General features: G+C 36.7%; 1 long non-coding RNA gene across 1 annotated transcript; it reads right to left on the reverse strand.

The window, feature by feature from the left end:
- Positions 1–235: 235 nt before the first annotated feature.
- Positions 236–3741, reverse strand: LOC135587498 (uncharacterized). The gene is made up of 2 exons (XR_010475891.1): positions 2538–3741; positions 236–483 (listed from the first exon to the last, which is right to left on the reverse strand). It is a non-coding gene; the product is annotated as an uncharacterized LOC135587498 (long non-coding RNA).
- Between the last annotated feature and the right edge of the window lie 1869 nt (positions 3742–5610).

The raw sequence follows: 5610 nt of genomic DNA on the forward strand, positions 1-5610 counted from the left end.
TGTCACGCCCCTCAAAATATCCATGATATTAAAATTTTCAACACAAAATAATCCAGGATCCAAACACACATTTGAGGACACTGAAAACATTCCATCAAATTCACATCTATAAAACCTGTGCAGTTTATAATCAAATATCACATCACTCGATAATTCACATTTATGGCAACCCAAGCCAACTTGACAAACATGAACAACATTTATAAATCCACAAGCTAAATAAATTATACAATCAGAACTCCAACTATTCACCACAAGTTCATATCGTCGTAAATTAGACTTAACATTCCGAAATTCCAAATAAGAGAGATCTTCTAACACTTTTACACAGTATATCCATTTCGATTCATCAACAACATTTCATTACATACAAAATGTGCTTATACAACAATAGCATAACAACCAACAAGACTTGCCCATAATTCTGAATAGCTATCCACTGCCTCAGCCCAAATCAAACATCTCAAATGGTGACAAGCTGACCTGAAAGATTTATATAACAACGGAATGAGCTAAAAACAGCTCAGCAAGTGACAAAGCATATTCAGAACAAAAGGAATGGTTTTAAACAAGGTATCATAATGCAAGGCAGAATACAAGAGTTCTCAAGGATACCATTTCATTAGATACAAAATTATATGTATCATGTCATTCAAAACATATTTGATTCATAACAAATGGAGCATAGAGTAATTGGAGCATATCAATAGCGTACGAGATGATCCGGAGCATATTAATGGTAAACAGGACATTTCAGAATATATCAGTTCATAGCGAATGGAGCACAGAGTAACTGGAGCATATCAATAGCGTATGAAATGTTCCGGAGCATATCAATGACATATGGAACATTTCGAAGCGTAACAATAACAAATGAAACATTTCGGAGCATATCAAAGGCGTATGAAATGTTTCAGAGCATATCAATAACAAATGAAACATTTCGGAGCTTATCAATGGCGTATGAAATGTTTCGGAGCATATCAATAACAAATGAAACATTTCGGAGCTTGTCAATGGCGTATGAAATGTTCCGGAGCATATCAACGGCATATGGAACATTTCGAAGCATATCAACAGTGAATGAAACTTTTCAGAGCATATCAATAACAAATACCGTACAGAAGCTCAAACGTCGTCTTTGACGTTGCAATCATATCATTCTTATCCAAAGCATGTACCGAAACACATAACCAAAGCTCTAGATATCATATCAAACATATAGAAGGTGTAGTGGGATCTCAAACAGAATTGTGATTCATCCATTTCTAAATGACCACCAGATAGAAGTCTCCCACGTTTGGGAGCTCCATCCACCCACGTCTAGGTGAAGTCAGAGGGGGCCGGTAGAGCATCGCAGGCTCTAAGCACATACCCTTTACCATTTCTGGCAAAGGTCCAGACAATCCCACAAACACCAGAGTACAAAAGGGCAGTTTTAACAATAAGTAGCACATATCGGAAGCACACGCGGAACAACAAAACGTACATGTGCCTTTACGAGTCAATACGAAGTAAGCAATAATCTTTCACAATGATATTCAGATTTGAAAGGAAATGGAATAGGCACATATCGAAAGCAAATGCGGAACAATGGGATACACATGTGCCTAAATGAGTCAATACGATATAGCATAAACGTTACACAATAGTTTTCAAGAATGCAAAATAACTTTAAGGACAAGAGCATACAAGAATTCAAAGCAGTAATATAAAGCTCAATTGAATAAGAAAGCTAAAGGATATCAATTTCCAAAGGAATGAAACCAGAATATTAGAAATCGACCAAAGCTCGATTTCCGGCAGAATACAAGAGGCACATTGAACAAATGATTCAAACTATCAATCGTGCTCCAATTTACTCAGAAATATATCATTGGATTATACTTTCAGATAAGACAGGCTTCATATGAATTGAACTGTCCAATAGAGAGAGTTACAAATAATTTGGTAAACAAGGATCGTAGAACAAAATCTCTGTTTGGCAAAATTCATAATGTCAGATTCAACAGATAACTGGGCAGGTGTTTGGATTCCAAATCTTTCAATCCACATATCAAAAGAAAGATCTATGAGTCTAGTTTCCAATGAAATAAGCTTTGAATAAATCAATGTTTGCAACAGGGACTTATAAGCAGTTCAGTATCAAAAGGTCAGAAATTACGATCCTTGTTTTGCAGAATCTGTAGGCTCATTTGAAACAGAAGTTTGGGCAGACAAACTTACTCCGAATTCTTAAAATAAGCTATCAAAACAAAGGTTTATGAGTCTATATTCTGATCAAATAAGTTTTGTCCAAATCAGATGTCAATACATGGAGTTATAATCATAACAAGGTAGAAAGGTCAGAATCTTGGAAGTTGCACAGATTCGAATCGTTACGTCTAAACAAGAGATATATCAAGTGCAAGGCTAAAACAATTTAAAGTTCCTCATATTCAAAGCAAATGTAGAGATAAAATTGCAGTAAGGAAAGATCAGGACACTTGCAATAGGAAAGATTAGAACAATTACAGGAGAAACGATCAGGAACTTGCCTTTCAATTATTTTGATCTGAAGATCCAAAGAAGGTGTCAGCCCAAATCCTTCTACTTTTCCTCTACAACTGCAGCTCATACAGAACATAGAGGCATAGTCACCTGCTCTCTCTTACTCTCATTCCTTCGTTTTCTTTTTTCAAACGCAGTTGCCACAACCGCCGCCGCTGCCGCTGTCACAATCGCAGCCCCTTCCACCGCACTACCTTTCTTTTCTTTCCCAGCTGCAACTGCCGTAGTCGCAGTCGCAGCCATGGCCGCAGCCACCATAACCATAGCCTCTTCTTCCTCCCCTGCTCTGTTTCCTCTCCTTCTCTTCCAGCTGCAGCTGCCACTACCACAGCTGCCTCCCCTTCTCCTCTTCCTCTCTTCTTCCCTTTTCCTTTCTCTTCTTCTTCCTTTCCTTCTCTTCTTTCCCAGCTGCACTGCTGCAGTCGTAGCCTCAGCCACGGCCACAGCCTCTTCTTCCTCCCTTGCTCATCTTCCTCTCCTTCTTCTCTTCCAACTGCAGCTGCCATCGCCGCAGCCGCAGCCCCTTCTTTCCCTTCTCTTCTTCCTCTCCTTCCCTTCTTCCTTTCTCTTCCTCTTTCCCTGCCATAGCTGCAGCTGCCACAGCCACAGCCGCAGCTACTTCTTTCCCTTCTCATCTTCCTTCTCCTTCCTTTCTTCTTCTTCTCTTCTTCTCCTTCCTCCCCTTCTTCTCCCCGACGAACAGCACCTCCTTTCCTCTGTTTCCTCCTGCAGGAAACAGAGGTGCTGCATCTTCACCCGCTTCTACTTCTTCTCTTCTTCCTCACCATCTCTTCCCCTCCTTCTCTTCCAGCTGTAGCTCCCACCGCCGCAGCCGCACCTCCTCCTTTCCCTTCTCTTCTTCTTCTCCTCTTCTTCTTCCCTCCTCCTCCCCGGCGTCACACACACCCTCTCCTCTGTTTCCTCTGCAGGAAATAGAGGTATCACAACCTCTTCTCCTGCTTCCTCTTCCTCTTCTCTTCCTCTTCTTCTTCTCTTCCTCTTCTTCTTCTTCTCCTCTTCGAACGCCCCACACCTCTCCTCTGTTTCCACCTGCAGGAAACAGAGGTGCTGCAGCCCTAGCTGCTGCCACCTCTCGCTCCTCTCCCTCTTCCCTCTCTTTTCCCTCTTCTTCTCCTTTTCTTCTCCTCTTCCCTTTTCCTCCCTAACGCCACACACCTCCTCGCTGCAGCCTTGCCGCAGCTATCCTCCTCTCTTCTTCTTCTTCTTATTTTCGGTTTTCTTTATTTTCTTTTCATTTTGCAACTTAGCAGTTTAGTCCTTGAAATTTTTATATTTATATATAGGTCCTCAAATTTACATATAATTTCTTATTAATAAATTTTAAAAGTGAGGGATATTACAAGATGTGGTCATTAGGCTTATGAATGTTCATTTAAAAAATATGACTCACATAAAGTAGTTTTGGTTCCTAAAGGAATTATGACTGACTTAATGCCAAAAAATCAAAATAGATCTAATCATGAGGGATCCAAAGTTAAATGAGTACCTAAATAGAAATATCTATAATTGAAAGCTAGAATTAAAAATGATATCTTGATAATGGATGCCCAAAACAGATGACAAGAGATCTAAAAGACTTCACAAAGCTTACTAGTCGAAACAATAATAATAAAAAAAAATCATTGGCATAGGAATTATTTGTAACTAATCAAATCTTTTGCTTGAAGATAGTTTATTAATGGTTATATTATTAATCTTGATGATTTTTGAAATGAAACTTATTTTTTTATTTTAAATGTTGATGCATGGTTTTTGGTATAAAAGAAAAGAGCATGCTTGTATGAAAACAATCACATAAATTGAAACTACTAAAAGAGGAATGCATTTTTGTTAAAAATTTCTCTATCTCTAAAATCAATCGAGTTTTTCAATAAGAGATTAACGAATCTATTTATGTTATTTTTTTATGAATCTCTTGAAATATAAAAGTGATTTTGATGATTTAATAATTTAAATTGAATAAGTTTTATCCAAATCATGATCTTGATTTCTCAATATTGATACTTGAAATTTTTTTTGTGAATCAAGATCTCTTATTTGATCTCCTATGTTTCTTTTTACTATTTACTAAAGAGAATATTTATCAAAATGAATCACAATTTTTCTTTTGAACTTTCGGAATTGTAACCTAAGATCTTTTTATGAATCAAGGTCATTTACTATGATTCTTCTTTTCTCTAATTGATTTATCCAAAAGAATTATAATTTTTCTCTTGATTTTTTGATATTCACAATTTGAAATTTGTTTCATGACTCCCTTGTATTTACGAATTGTACACCCCATCACCAAATTTTTTTTTTTCATGATATCTTTCATGTGATGATTGGAACATTAATGTAAAAGATTTTGCACTATTATATCATTCCCTTTTTTTTAATAATGATAAAGGGGGAGAAGATTGCTAGCTTGCACATTTTGAAGAGAGGCAAAACTTGCTAGCATGCTCATCTCAAAAGAGACGCAAAGATTGATAGCTTGCATATTTCAAAGAAAGACAAAATTTGCTAGCTTACTCGTTTGAAAAGAGAAACAAAGATTGCTAGTTTGCATATTTCAAATAGAGGCAAAACTTGCTAGCTTGCTTATCTCAAAAGAGAAGCAAAGATTGCTAGCTTACACATCTTAAGAAAAGCAAAAACTTGCTAGCTTGCACATCTTAAGAAAAGCAAAAACTTGCTAGCTTGCACATCTCAAAAGAGAAACAAGATTTACTAGCTTGTACATCTGAAGAAAAGCAAAAATTACTAACTTGCACATCTCAAAAAACTTGCTAGAGAAGTAAAACTTGCTAAAGTTTCATGTTTCAAAAACTTGATAGTTGCACTTTTCTCTGTTTTGTTGATGATAAAGGGGGAGAAGTAATAATGAATGAGTTGAAATTAATGTTGAAGTAATGATGGTTTGAAAATGTTAATATTTTGGTATCATGCATATTATGCCTAAAGTAACGATGATTTTATATTTGAAATTATGCATGATAATTTGGTATGATGCATGCAATGATGTGATCAATTGGTTCTTTCAATACTCATATGTAT

The sequence above is a fragment of the Musa acuminata genome, chromosome BXJ1-1 (genome assembly GCF_036884655.1).
Source record: "Musa acuminata AAA Group cultivar baxijiao chromosome BXJ1-1, Cavendish_Baxijiao_AAA, whole genome shotgun sequence".
Taxonomy (NCBI): domain Eukaryota; kingdom Viridiplantae; phylum Streptophyta; class Magnoliopsida; order Zingiberales; family Musaceae; genus Musa; species Musa acuminata.